Source organism: Prionailurus bengalensis, chromosome C2 (assembly GCF_016509475.1).
Source record: "Prionailurus bengalensis isolate Pbe53 chromosome C2, Fcat_Pben_1.1_paternal_pri, whole genome shotgun sequence".
Taxonomy (NCBI): domain Eukaryota; kingdom Metazoa; phylum Chordata; class Mammalia; order Carnivora; family Felidae; genus Prionailurus; species Prionailurus bengalensis.
Window position 1 is genome coordinate 48,147,457 of NC_057350.1, and position 14,859 is coordinate 48,162,315.

Sequence of the window (14,859 nt, forward strand, 5' to 3'; positions counted from 1 at the left end):
CAGAGATGCTTGTATTTTTACTGGTGGATGAGAATGACAGAGCTGTGAGGACTGGAGTTGCTAAGCCCTCCTAGTGGAGTCTGAGACCTGGTGAGCTTAACAACTTTCTTGCTGCAGGTTCAGATGGAACACTGCCTTGAAGGTGTCTGGGTGTCTTCAGAAGAGAATTCTCCCAGGCAGTTAGTGAAGTGGGTGGGGGTGGGGTGCTTTCTGAAGAAGCTTAGTTTCCTGAGGTATCAGTAGTCAGTCTTTTAACACAGGTAATGGAGAGCAGAGAAGGCAATGTGGGCTGATGCTGGCCTCTCACTTGCATGTAGGGTGGGAGCCAATTAGATTTTGAGGAACCTTGGCTTCTTTGTACTTGGGGACATCTGGAGCTGTGTGGTGCAAACTGGAATTTTCATTAGACTATGGTGAAATGCGAACACATGTATCAGCCTCTTCCAGGTGGCAGTTTACAAGTTACTGTCCAAGACAGCTTTATAACAGAGAGACTGGGGAAGGAAATATTTCTGCCATCCAGGCACAGATAATGTCCCACATTCCTTTACTAAGGGACACTTACTGCTACCATGGCCCATGCAGAGAGGTAGTGCATTGACTATGGGCACAGGCAAGGACTAGAGACTTTTCTGGAATCAAGCTTTGATCCTTGGGGAGTGAAGTAGTCCAGCTCTGTAGCTAGGTAAGAGTGGCCTCAAGGCAGACGCAACTGAGGGTGAGCAACTGAAGTTACGACTCTCACAACTTTGCTTTCACTAAAGGCCATCCATTGGAATTGTTGATTGCCATGAAAGTAAATATGCCATTCAAAGTAACACATGTGCCATCTGATCCAGTCCAACACAGGAGTGATTGGAGCAATGAGAGCATAAATAAATGTCCTTGGAAAGGGGATAATATAGAAAAAGAAGGGGAAGTAGCCTTAAGAACCTTCACTTTGCATAAGATGCTTGTAGAAATTGGATCCTTACTGTAAATGTGATTTTTGCATCTCTGCAGGTAGGAATTCTGTCTTTCTTTTGCACCATGCCTGCACTTTATCTGCACCGCTCTTATGACACTTTTTGTATTGCACACTGTTTAATAATTTTTATGTTTTTCCTACTTCTACTAAACTGATAATTCCTCAAGGGCAAGGATAGTGCCAATTCCATTCCATATCCCCCACAATGCTTTGCCTTCAGTAGCTATTCAGTGTTCTGGGTAGTCTAAGGATACTATGATTCCTCTGAATTTGTTATCTCTTTACTTAGCTACCAGAGACATCCCATTGCAAAGCCAGCTTTTGGGATCCCTTTTTTTTTTATCCCTTTTTTTGGGATCAGGGACTAAAGTATTTTCAAAGTGTTTTATAATGCTTTGAATGTGTAAGAGAAGTACTTTCTGTTTAGAGAATGTTGCTAAGCCCTATCATCAAAAATAGGCTTTCCATCTACCTCCCAGTTCTGCCAGGGCAGAACAGATTGGCAAGGGTAGTTCAGAGGAAAAAGCAATGTATTGCCTTCTGCTCATGGCTGTGTGGGTGCCATTGGAGGAGGAAAATGTATGGTAGTTGATGCTTGAGATGATACACCCTATAAAAATGGAGCCAGCCAACTAAACAAGGGTGCATAGATTTAGACTTTGTAAAATACCTTCCCCAACGTTTATATATCCCTCTGTACTCTGAGATCCTATGCCAGGAGTCTTTAAAAGGGAATTTGTGATAAGAAGTCTCACAACATAAGCAGAATGGCCCTTTAAGAGTGGCCCCCTCCAATGGTGAAGAAGACAGCAGCTCAGTGGGAATGATTAGCAGCTGGCCAGAAAGACACATGTGGTACCCTGAGTCCTGAGCAGAACATCCCCATTCTGAAGGCTGCTGTCGCTCCTCTGGGGGCTGCTACACAGGTACTGGCATGAAGCAAAACCAGTGACATAGTAGCTGTTTTTAATTTTGCAAAATCTACCTAAGCATGAGTCCCTCTTTGTGAGTCTTTAGGGGTGTGTTACTCAAATCTTGAGTTTGGTTTTCCTTGGAAAGTTGGAAGCACTGATTGGGCAGGTAACATTAGTTATTGTGAGTGTGGAGCAAAGAGGAGGCTTGGACAGTGAAGGATGGGGAGGTGCATGTTGGCTGCTGGCATGAACTATGTTGGAAGCCCTAGAATGGTCACTTCCAGTGGCTAATACAGACTGCCCCCCTGGGAAATATAAACAGGAAACATTTTGGTTTGACCTGACTGGCTTTGCAATAAGTGTGTTTGTTCAAATAAAGTGTTGCATTAAGATGAATCTTTTTCTTCTACCCTAAAGAAAAGAGTCTTTGTACCCTGAATGTTGGAGACATTATAAATGGAAGAGCTTATTTTTACATAAAGATCAACCCCTACGGAGCATGGACTGTCCTGCCAAGATTCCCTGTAGCTTCTTTAATCAGCTGCAGAAGTTTTCAATTAGGAGAATTGTCCATTTTCACCCTATTTGTTTGTAGATCCAGAGGCCAGGTCACCAAATTTGGGCTCCTAGTCATGCTCTGAGGAGAGGTGGCTTCTCATTTCCCTGAGATGAAGACAACGGCTATCTATGTGTGTTTGGGTTGGAGAGAGCAGCCTATGGTGAACCTAAGTTGCAGGGTGGAGACTACATAGAAACTTGCTCAGGCAGAGCATCCAGATGGACTGGTTGCATGCCACTTCACTGCATGGCTCACTCTGACCTCTGCCCAAAGCAAGAAACAGAAGACCAAGATGACATAGCTGTGGTTACACAAAACCTATTAACTGCATTGGTTGTCTTTGTTTATTAAAGAACTTGGCTTCTTTTTTTTTTTTTTTTTTTTGAAACAAGAAATTTGAACCACGTTTTGAGATACTCCAGAGAGATGTAGCAATGTAGTTACCATTTTACAAACTTTTAAACAAAACTGTTAGCAGTTTACAACTTTGTTTAAAGAACAATGGTTTGGAGCACAGGCCTGCCTTAGCAAGACCCAGAGGACAGTGACCAAGACAGAGAAGAATCGAATGCAGAGCTGGCTGACCAAGGCCAGTTTTTGTAAAACCCAGGAATCCAAAGGTTAGGGGTTGAGGTTCCCTTACCATTTTGCAGGAGTAGCAGTGAATTTGGCCTTGTTGTTTTGGTGATTTACACCAATGCCCTCAGCTTGTTAGCTCTCTTCAACTGGAAGCGAAATTCAGGAAAAGTGGGGATGAAAACAGTTACCTCTGTTATTTCTCCTTACCCCAGAGACTGGTCAGCCAAGTCACTGCCGTTTTTAGCATAGCTTGTTCATTGCCCAGGCATTGCCATCCATGTTTCTTCCCTTTCATATTTTATACCTTTATAGTCACTTCTCTCTGGAACAGGCAAAAACCTCAACTGTGCTTTCATTCTGATTTTTCTATTAAAACATCTGCCTTTGGGGCGCCTGGGTGGCGCAGTCGGTTAAGCGTCCGACTTCAGCCAGGTCACGATCTCGCGGTCCGTGAGTTCGAGCCCCGCGTCAGGCTCTGGGCTGACGGCTCAGAGCCTGGAGCCTGTTTCCGATTCTGTGTCTCCCTCTCTCTCTGCCCCTCCCCCATTCATGCTCTGTCTCTCTCTGTCTCAAAAATAAATAAAAACATTGAAAAAAAATTAAAATAAAATAAAATAAAGGGAAAAAAAAAAACATCTGCCTTTAACTAACTTTCTTCTCCTGAAACAATTTACGTTTATAAGAAACTTCATTTACGAGTTGTTTTGTCTGCTATAGTTGGTTCTAGCTATTGTTCTTTCAGCCTTGTCTAGGCAGTATTCACATGAACACCTCACAAGAAGTGTTTAAGTCTCACAGACATTCCTCTAAAAGCATACAAATATTTATGCCTATGTCAGTTTTTCTAGCCTATTTACAAAGCTGATTTAGTAGATAATATATTTGCCTGCCAAAGATCAAAATTAAAATCTGTAATTGAAGCTGACCTATAATAGTGATATTGGGGAAGCAACATTCAGTTTCCAAGTACACAAAATACATACGTATTAATAGGAATTTAGACTAGTAATATCTTTTTTGGACATGTTTTTTAAAACTCCGCTTACACTCCAGGAAAGCATTTCTTTTGGATCAATCACAATGTCAATCAAACAACTTCATAGCTTACACGTAATACTGTGATTAAAATGTTAACTAAGTCTGGGACAAAGGGAATTCCAGGAAGAGTCTAATCATTGAAGAGGGTAGTTAAAAGGCTGTAAGATTAACCATTTTTAACCTAAAACGCAACATTTCTCATGTACCCTTTAAGTAGTACTGACAAGGTATTTCCTGGAGATTAATGACAGTCTGAGTTAATGGGCTGAGGGAGGGTCATTAATCCTTACACAAAGGTAGTTTAGAAAGCAGAAATGAAAAACAACTGCTAGGTCAAGGTGATGCAATCCCAGGAGATGTTTCAGAAGATTAGTTCCCTTTTCAGAAGCCCATGGTTACTACTGTTCTCACCCTCCCTTCTCCACATAGCATACCTCAGACTCAGGTTTTCAACCTCCTGGGATGCAATTAAGCATTTGAAAATGCCTTGTAATCTCTCCTTCCACCAAACAAAACCCTTTTTATCAATGAGCTTCCTCTTCTCACTCTTACCTAAAACCATCTTGGAAGTCATTCATTTTACATAGCTTCTTGCCATCAAATGCATTTTATTGGTTTAGATAGAGTTGTGCTCGGGAGTCTAGACTATAAAAAACCAAGGCAGTAAGAATATAGCTCCTATGGGTTTCATGAGATAAATATCTCTGTGTGCTATACATATGATATGAGGACAATGTGAAATTATTGTCAAGGGAAGGCTGGGATTGATGGAACAGTCAGAGCTAGATAACACTTCAGCAAGTCAGAAGAGGTGGACTCATCTGAAGGACACAGAAACAAGTTGGTATAATCAGGATACCATTAATAAGCAGAAGTCCAGGCTTCCAGACTGTGGCACACCCCCAGGGATGTACACTTGCAGATGATGATGTCAGACTTTGTGGGAGCTCAGTCCTCCTCCAGGCCAGCCTAAGCTGCACCCATTCTGCATGTGGGCTAATCTGGATCTGTTCCAACAATCCTCCCATCTGGCCAGATTAATTAATCTCGGGATTATGCAAGACAGCGTATGACCTCTGAAGCAAGAAGGACTCTGGTAGAGATAGAGCAAAATGGTGGCAGAAGATCTAAAGCCATGTGGTGAAAGGATTGTACCAAGAAACCCCACTCTGCCTCTTTACCCAAAGAATAGTTGAGAGCTGGAGGATGATTCTTAGTTGAAAAAGGAGATCTGCCTTCATGCATGTGCATCATCTTCTGTAATTATGTTTCCCTGGGAAGAGTTTTGGGATCCAAAAGCTTGCACCCTTGCCTGTGCCAGGGTATGTTGCTCACCTTCCCACTGGGAATGAAAGCTTCTTTTGGAATCCTTCAGATGAGTTAAACTCCATCCCATTCACTCAAGCGGTGTCTGACTGGTTGTTCTACTAATTTCATGCCAATACTGTGATTCCTGTAGTATATTTTCGCATGTTTGGAAAATTTTAAATACCAGAGGTTATTTTACTACTTAAAAAGAATAAAAACTACTGAAAATTAATAAGGTAGGACAAATGTGCTAAAGGAAACTCTAAGAAAAATGTTTTCTGGTCACTAGGGCAAAGGGTAGAAATGGAGAAGTCCCATTAAAATGGTAACTGGCATTTTGCCACTAACATGTATCTGATCTAACTCTGAAAGCATAAGATCCTTGTCGATTTTGTGCCGGAGCCAAAAGATATAAATTTGTAGCTACCAGTTCAAACTGAACTACTGTTTTAGTGCTTCGAGTACAGGTGAAAATCTTTATGTTCTTACATACTGTTTAAAAAAAAAAAATCCTTGTTTATATACAGATTAGTTCCACTAGACCTAGCTGGACCTTTCGAGTCCTCTTTTCAACCAAAATTGCCTTGTACAAATGAACTATCCAGATGTGGAAGGGAACATAATAATAAAATTATGTGCCAAAATAACTAGATTATTTAGGTCATGATTGCAGTTTTATAACACCATCTGGGAAAATTACTAAGTGCATGTGAATTTGAGGGTAAACTAAAGTTTTTCTCCCGTCAGTAGGCATTATGGCCTCTTGGCACTTTGTGGGTAGTGGAATTTCCTAGTCACTTTGCTTACTTCAAGGGTGATGGATCCACAACTGTGTAATGGTTTGAACTGGAGCCTTCCTTCCACTTCCGTTTGGCGGGTATAGCATCAGTACAGTCTTTCTGAAACTTGACCTAGCCACTTAACAATAGGATAGTAAAACTTGCTGTTTTCTGTGTACAAATGCTGTCTTTCCAAATTAGGAAAGAACAGATAAGTTCCTCGTTTTAAAAGGAGTAATTCAGTACTCTACTGTTAACATTCTCCCAAGGTAGTATTACATTAATAACTACTGCTAGGGGCGCCTGGGTGGCGCAGTCGGTTAAGTGTCCGACTTCAGCCAGGTCACGATCTCGCGGTCAGTGAGTTCGAGCCCCGCATCGGGCTCTGGGCTGATGGCTCAGAGCCTGGAGCCTGTTTCCGATTCTGTGTCTCCCTCTCTCTCTGCCCCTCCCCTGTCCATGCTCTGTCTCTCTCTGTCCCCAAAATAAACGTTGAAAAAAAAATTAAAAAAAAAAAAATAACTACTGCTACACATGAAGAATCATTTCCCATTCTGGAATAATTTGCACACATTTAGGAATTCCATTGTCTCCTTAGAATCCTCTGGGCTATAGGCCCATGAATTATCACATTTTGAGTATGTAACTTCCATACATGATTTAAATTTTATGGGAGAAAAGAGCAAGAGAATTGAAAGAAAAAAAAATAGCTACTTGCTTATGGCTAGAGAATCTCAGGGAAGGGAAAAGGATATTTCTACTTCTTTAACATAGATCAAGGAAATTTATTATTTGCCTTTAATAATAATCAGCTTTCTGGGTTTTTTAATGCCAAAACCACAAAATTTGGTATTTTACATTCATACCTGTGTGTAGTGTCTAGAGCAGTGATTCTTAGGGTCCTAAAGAAAACACATCATTCAATACCAATTCCCTGGGTTTCTAGGTGTTTCTAGCCCAAGGCTTCTTAATTTAGTCCAAGAGATCCAAAGTTTCATGTCTGTATGTTTTCCGAGTCTTGTAGCATTTATCAGTTTCTCAGAAGGACCTGGCACACCACATTTTCAAGCCTGAATTTTGTTAAACCTAATCTGTAACACCATGGTGTGAGTTTTCTATGTTAATTATAATGATGATGATAGCTCCTGATTATTGAACACTTACTATGTGCCACTAACTGTACTTAATACTTTAAATTTATAATTTAGTGCTCCCAACAAGGCAAGTACAGCTATTATCTCCATTTTATGATTGAGGAAACCTGAGGCTTTTGAGAGGTTATTTGTTGAAGATTGCACAAAACTGGAATTAAGACCTATGATGGCATCTGGGAAAGTCCACACTCATAGGCATTATGCATTATGATAAGAAACACATCTGTTTATTGGTTTAGTTCTAAATGGTATTTTGTTTAGGAATAATATATTCAGTTCAGACAGCCCCTTACTCTGTTCTAGTGATTGGGCATTCCTTCTTATCTAGATACTACTATAATTCTGAGATTGGGGCACCCAGGTGGCTCAGTCAGTTAGGCATCCAACTTTGGCTCAGGTCATGATCTCATGGTTCGTGGGTTCAAGGCCCTTGTTGGGCTCTGTGCTGACAGCTCAGAGTCTGGAGCCTGCTTCGGATTCTGTGTCTCCCTCTCTCTCTTTCTCTCTCTGGCCCTCCTCTGCTTGTACTCTCAATCTTTCTCGCAAAAATAAACATTATAATTCTGAGCTCAACATTAGATTGTGGGACCCAGGAAAGTGTTTGGCGTTTGTTTTGACATAAATAAGTAAACAAACACATGAATGTCCTTACCAAACATGGCCTGGGTCGTCTTTGGTTTTTGTGATTCCCCTCCATACTGGATATAGTTGGTAGTAGTATACTACTACTACTATACTGTATGCTATACTGTTATACTACTATACTACTACTACTATAATAGTATACTATACTATATATAGTAGTATACTACTATATGTAGTACTACTATATACTACTATACTACTATATACTACTATACTACTATATACTACTACTATATCTGTCAAAAGCTGCTGTCAAAAGTAGTAGTACTACTATAGTAGTACTATATATAGTAGTACTACTACTACTACACTACTACAGCAGTAGAGTTGCTTTTGACAGATACAGGGCATGCAGTAATGTCTACTGACTCCTAAAGTCAGCTGATATTCCCTTGTAATTGCATATTTGTCGGAAGCCAACAGTCCTTTGGCCAGTTTCTCAACACAACACTTGGAAGGCAGCTACTTGAAATTTTTTGCATAGTTTCTTGCCCCATGGCTTTTTTCATTAGACGATACAATTTTAACAGTCAGTGTACAAGAGTAGTTAGAGAGTTGAACTTCTATAGATTGATCATTGTTTACCAATCTCTTGAAAACAAGCATATGTCTCTGCCTCTGACTAGTTCAGAGACTTTGGAAAAGCTTCCTCAGACATTGATGTGTTTTATCTATAAAATGAGGGGGTTCAATTCTATCAGTTGTTTTTCAGGGTTTCCTTTTCCTTTATTTTAGTACCCTGTAATTAATTAATTAATCCATCTTTCTTTCTTTCTTTTTTTCTTTCTTTCTTTCTTTCTTCCTTTCTTCCTCCCCACTGGAAACCTACAAGAACTCCAATACATCAATCTCAAAGTAGAGCATGCTGGTTGAAGTTTAGAGTAGAAGGCTTGAATGTAGAGCCTCACAGATGGTGATCCCTAACATCTTTTTTCCCCCATTTATTTTATTAAAGCATGATTTACACGCAGTAAAATTCACTTTATAGTATACAATCCTGCACATTTCAACAACTCATCCAATCATGTAACCACAGGTACAGTCAAGATATTGAGCAGTTCCATCACCCTAAACATTTTCTCTCACCCCTTTCTAAGACTCAGCCTCTCCCCTGAGGACCAGCTGCTGGCAACCACTGATCTGTTTTATGTCTCTTTAGTTTTTCATTTTCAACACTGTCATGTAAATGGACTCATTCACTATTTACCTTTCTGAGTCTGAGTTCTTTTACATAGCATAACACATCTGAAGTTCATCCATATTGTTGTATGTATCATTAATGTTGCTGAGTAGTAATTCATTGTATGAATTTATTATATAATGGATAATGTATAATTATTCATACACTAGTTGAAGGATTTTGGATTTATCCCAGTTTGGGGCAATTATAAATGAAGCCACTGTTAATACTGTTGTTTAACTTTTTTTTTTAAGTTTACTTATTTATTTTGAGAGAGACAGAGTGAGTGGGGGAAGGGCAGAGAGAGAGGGGAAGAGAGGATCCCAAACAGGCACCACTTTGTAAGTGACAGAATCAGACTCGGGGCTTGAACTCACAAAATGTGGGATCATGACCTGAACCAAAACCAAGAGCTGTACACTTAACCAACTGAGCCACCTAGGCACCTGCTTAACACATTTTAAGGTTAGCAATGTGTCAATTAGCTGTTAAGTCATTTTAGAAAGCATCAGTTCAAGAATCATTGAGGGAAGACATAGACACCATAATCTCCATGTGCAAATATGTGTCATTATGATCCCATCCCCCCAAATCCAAGATAGCGTCCTTAGTAACTTCTTTACCCATACCCACCCTTCAAAATGTTGGTAACTGTCTTAGCTGTAGCTAAGCTGCCTTAGCCATAGATTGAGTAGCTTATAAATAGCAGAAATTTATTGCTCAAAGTTATGAAGGTTAGACGTGTGAGATCAGGGTGGTCAGGTAAGGGCCCTCTTCCAGGTCACAGATGTCTTGTTTTCTCACAAGGTGGAAGGGGCTAACAAGTTCTCTAGGGTCTGTTTTATAAGGACATTCATGAGGGCTCATGACTTAAATACCTCCCAAAGTTTCTATCTACTAATTCCACCAGCTTTGGGGGTTAGGATTTCAACATATGGATTTGGTGGGGACACATTCAGACTACAGAAGTAGCCATTTTTACTCTTCTTGTTTGGAGAGGAAATAGGAGGATATGTCATCCAAAGTGGAGTTAGTGCCAAGATAAATAAAGTCACGAATAGACCTCTGATAGTTTGGGGAATTTGAAGACCGGAGCTAAAACATCTCATAGCCCACATTCCCTAACAATGGAATATCTCTATAATCTTGGAGTCTTGGTTTTGGTTGTTTTCAGTGGGAAGCCAGGCAAACCTACTGGGAAACTTGAACATCAAAGATGATGCTTTGTTATTGTGCTTCAAATATTCTCTTGTGTTAGGAAGGATGAAAGTTTATAAATAGATCATTCTTGTGACCAAACCCCTATCTCACTGCCCCACCCTCTCCCTAAACAAGAAGCCTTCCATGTGTACAGTGTGCCAGACTGAGGATTATGGCAGTTGGTTTCTTATACCCCATTCCTCTACACCAGTAAACATCTATAGTTTGGTCATTCCAGGTGTGTGTTCTCCATTTACAGTGACCCACCACCAGGTTTTCCCAGCACAGTCCTGGTTTTAGCACTTACAGTCCTGCATTCTTGGAAGCCCCCCACCCATTCCCAAGTGTACCTGGAAAATTGGTTATCCTACCTGCCTTATATTCCCAGAGTTGGATCCAACAGCAGAGTCTAACACCTCTGCTTGTTGAATCTCCTAAACCATACCAATGTATTTTTTAATGTTTATTTATTTATTTTGAGCAAGAGTGTCCATGTGTGAGCAGGGAGGGGCAGAGGGAGTGGGAGACAGAGAACCTCAAGCAGGCTCCACACTGTCAGGGCAGAGCCCAACTCAGGGTTCGGTCTCAGGAACTGTGAGATCAGGATCTGAGCCAAAATCAAGAGTCAGATGCTTAACTAACTGAACCACCCATGCACCCCCAAGCGTATTTTTTAAACTAAGAATGCAGTTCTGGTTCAGATGCATGAATGTATGGTGGACCATTAGAAATAAAGTTTCAACAGTCCAGGGAAGATCTATATAAATTGTAGAGGAATTTGCAGATACTTAGCTTAAAACATTTTTAAAAGAAAGGATTTTTGTTTTGTGTTGCTTTTACTTTTGTTTTAATTCTATGAACCTCCAGGAAATAGAATGAGTCTTAGAGGATACCCTTCTCTAATTGTCAGAGTTCAAGCGGTAAATCACAGTGTGATATTGTCTGACAATCCTACATGTCCCTAATACACAATAGTATCCTTGTCAGCAATATTCCAAGCAAACTGAGTAGAATATAGAGCTCCATTAATGGGCCTTAGCAGAAATAGTTATATATTGTTCTAACTCTAGCCAAATGATTTTATTTATTCTTTCATGTTTTAACCAAAATGTGGCAAACAAGAATTATGATGAAAAATCTCAGTGATTTTTTTTTTAATTCAAGTACTAAGCACTTCTAATTTATTTGAGAAACCAGTCTCCTTCTCAATCACAGGCTTTTGTCCTCCAAAAAAAGCCATTTTTGAATTAGCTGGGGGAAAATACAATAATAAGATTTTAAATTCTGAACTACAAACTGCACCTGCTTAGGATCTAAAACTGAAATGGAAAACTCAAGGCTTAACCCCACATGCTCCCTGATCAAATGCAAACAGTTCTTAAAATAGCTTCATGTGAAGATGTTCAGAGCAGCTGAAAACCAAGATGTTGGTGTCCCTACTTACAACCTGGCAGCTTAATACCATGGCTCAGAGGCAGCTGCCCTGTGTCTTTCTGTTTCAGGCCCAGGAGCAACAGCTCTAAGGAGAAGCACAGAATCAGCCTCTGCTTTATCCACACTGCTATCATCCCCTGAATTCTACTTTCCTAGTCAAGGGGTTGTCCCTAGATCCGTCACGAAGACCAGTGACATTCATTCCAAGCCACTAACATGACAGGAAAATAGTTAAAAGTTTCCAAAAACCTTAAATAGGTATATAATAAATTTGAGGAAAATTTTAAGAAAGAAAAGAAGTCTTGTGTATTTAATCAGTCATAGCTGGTAACAGTAATAGTTACGTGTGGTATATTACACACTGCTACCTTCAGTAGCTTAGTTATCAGCAGATCTGTGAGCTTTCTCAAAATTCATCAGAAAGATATTCTTCATTGACTTAAGACTGTTCTTTTCAGCTCCACTTATCTTGCTATAACTCTCAGTTAACCATGTTTACTGTTTTTCCACATAGAGAATTTTTTTTCCTGTGCTGTTCTCTCTTCCTCATGATGAACTGCTTCTCTCAAGGGCCCACTTATGCTTCTACCAAAAGCAGGATCTGGATTGGCAGATAATTGGTATGATCTGATGACACAGTGTTTTATGTTGCCAGGCTGGTGGTGGCATTAACCAGCAGTTTAAAATTCCATTTGCATTCACATGTAGGTGAATATACTGATATACTATACTGTTCCTGTACTAAAAAGAAGAAAGCAGTGGCTTATAGTTCTTTTAGCAACTAAACTGATTTTTCAAGAGCCAGAAGAGAAAACTGTGGGGTGAGTACCTAGAAGGGAGATGAAGGCAGGAAGAGGATAGGGTTGGGGAAGGCCTGAAGCTCTCCTCTGTCAGCATAGGACAGTTGGCCGCTATCACCTTTAAACAGTATTGGTTGCAGCTATGACTTCTCATGTTGAAAACTCAGACTTTTTCTTTTATTATTTTATTTATTTTTTTAAATGTTTACTTATTGAGAGAGAAAGAAAGTGTGCAAGTGGAGGAGGAGCAGAGAAAGAGAGAATCCCGACACAGGGCTCAAACTCAATGAATGGTGAGATCATGACCTGAGCTGAGATCAAGAGCCATATGCTCAACCAACTGAGCCACTCAGGCTCCCCAGAAAACTCAGACTTTTTCTATTCTTTCATTTGAGAAATTACTTAATGAGACTGTGCATTAGAGAGAAAATTAGCTGAGCTAGTCCCTTAGATGTCTAAAACCTGGTTTTTCCATCTGCTGAATAGGGGATAATACCTGCCTTTTCTATCGCACAGGGCCACTATAGGATCAAGTGAGTGACTGATACTTGAATTATGTTAACAATGTAAAACACCTGGAGGGCTAAAATGACGTTGTTATGATTAAGGCTATCATAAAAAGTCTCCTCAGGGTGAGAAAAATGGTACTGCTGTTCTTTCATATGTAGCTTCCAATGATGTACTGTCTTTGTCAGAGCAGACAGAAATATCTTGATCTTCTGTCAGATTTGAACCCCAGATAGCTATGAGGCTATAATGCAGATTTTGTTCTGATGTCTTCCTTAGAGACTTCCTGTCTGACCCAATTCTGAAGGAGCAAACACTATCAATATGTGAGCCTTTTATGTTTAACATCTGTAGCTTCAACAGAAATGTCAACATCCTTCAAAGAAGGCTCAAGTATTTCTACTAAAATTTACCTAAAATACTTCTACTAAAATGAACCTGGTTATTTGATTGATGTTGAGTTGGTCTCTGGAATTGCCTCCATACCTTGCAGACACTAAATAACCCTTTTTAAAGTAGGGAAGAAGTTTTCTGGTCCTTAACTTTTAATCAGAAATGAAGGATAAAATACTTACCATGGTAAAAAAGCATGCATTGTATGCAGGTTCAGATCACTAGTAATCAGCCCCTCTGTGAAGATCCCTATACTCAGCACTTATAAAAGCCGTATTTGCCTTATTCACTGCTGTATCCCCAGTAACCCAGCCCATAGTAGGCACGTAGTAAGACCTATGAGGGACTCTACAATATTTGCTATAAGTGCCTATAAGGCACTCTAAAATATTTGCTGAATGAACAAATGAGCAAATTAAGCCCTTTACTATGAAAATGTTTCCCCTAATTATAATGAAACAAATAGTGTTCTGTGCTCATCATGAATGGTTATTTAATGCTGATGGTCACTAGTTCTGTTCTAAGGAAAATAAAAGGAACTAACATTTCTTTAGATGTTTTTTAATACAACATATTGGAGAGGTGAGGCATATATTTCAGTGATAATGAAAATTTTGCTTTAGGTTAAGACAATAATATGTACTCTGTTCTGAAGAAAAGCACACAAGGCCCTTTACTGTTGTTTTTTTCTCATCTTTCCCAACTGTTGACAAGTTGCAGTATCAGTTTCCTACAATAGTGCTCTATCAAATGCACCATCAGTTTGAAAACACAGTGAAGTATTTCCATCTCCAGTGACAATGCCACCTAAGACCAATTCTTAGGTAACAAATTCTTTGATTCAATAACAGTTTAAGCAAAAAAGATAATGACACATGAACAGAAGCTAGACAATTAAAAAATTGTATAACTTTGCTAATAAGAGTAGTTGTCTTTGCCCCAGAACTTTTATAGCATAATTTTGTGTTGGTTATCATAAGAACCCAAACCCTACATTCTTTTGGGAAATCATTTGGAAAATTCTCATCAGAGTGACATGTCTTAATTGCCCTACATATTTGTTTTAAAGAAGTGGGAATAGCCCATGAAAATTATTGCTGTCTTTAGAAATATAATAGCAAAAAGCTCTTAAAGTGTTTATCCTTATTTTTAACTAAGCCTAATGGGAATTTCATAATAATGTTAACTGATAATGGTAGAGATATATTTACTTGGAATATTTGTTTTTAAGGGACAGAAGATTGATATATTGGTGTCATCATAGGGAAAGCATTTTTAATTATAGCTGGAGGAACACTGCCATAAATTGAAAGAATTCTCTCCAGTAGCATGCCACTCTATGTCCTACTTTACACAATCCTAATACACAGATGGAATATGGTTAAGTGTTGTCAAACAGTAT

General features: G+C 39.4%; 2 protein-coding genes across 5 annotated transcripts in view; one reads left to right on the top strand and one right to left on the bottom strand.

The window, feature by feature from the left end:
- Nucleotides 1-14,859, top strand: part of CMSS1 (cms1 ribosomal small subunit homolog) — a 384,890-nt gene that overhangs the window by 295,497 nt on the left and 74,534 nt on the right. The window lies entirely within an intron of this gene.
- The window catches only part of FILIP1L (filamin A interacting protein 1 like), a 305,655-nt gene that overhangs the window by 289,354 nt on the left and 1,442 nt on the right, over nucleotides 1-14,859 (bottom strand). The gene's annotated exons all lie outside the window — the stretch shown is intronic.